Below are 497 nucleotides of genomic sequence, written 5' to 3'. Positions count from 1 at the left end.
TCGAACATAATCTCCGCTATGCTTGCTTCGGGCAGGGCTGCCTATAGATTTCGTCAAGGTAATTCTCGTAATATACCTGGATGGAATGACCTGGTTAAAGATCTGTATACATACTTACGAAAAATGTTTTTTCTGTGGAGGCAATATGGTAGACAGAGGGAAGGACACCCTGCATTACTAATGAGACAGGCGAGAACGCATTTCAAACTTGCTCTTAAGCACTGCAGATTAAATGAAAAACAACTACGAGCCGATGCAATGTCTAGAAACTTAGAATCTGGTGATTATCCTCGTCTTTAGAAAGATATCCAGTCCTTAAATCCCAAAACTAAAAAGCTATCACAGAGTAGGGGAAGCATTCGGAGATGTGGCTATCGCAAGTATGTCGGGCGATCACTTCAACAATATACTGAATTGCATAAATGATCAAGATTCCCGAAGAGATGTAGATAACTTCCACACTGACAACATTCAATTTCATTTTGCAGACCGTATTA

Source organism: Macrobrachium nipponense, chromosome 20 (genome assembly GCF_015104395.2).
Source record: "Macrobrachium nipponense isolate FS-2020 chromosome 20, ASM1510439v2, whole genome shotgun sequence".
Classification (NCBI taxonomy): domain Eukaryota; kingdom Metazoa; phylum Arthropoda; class Malacostraca; order Decapoda; family Palaemonidae; genus Macrobrachium; species Macrobrachium nipponense.
This window is presented reverse-complemented; position numbering follows the sequence as displayed.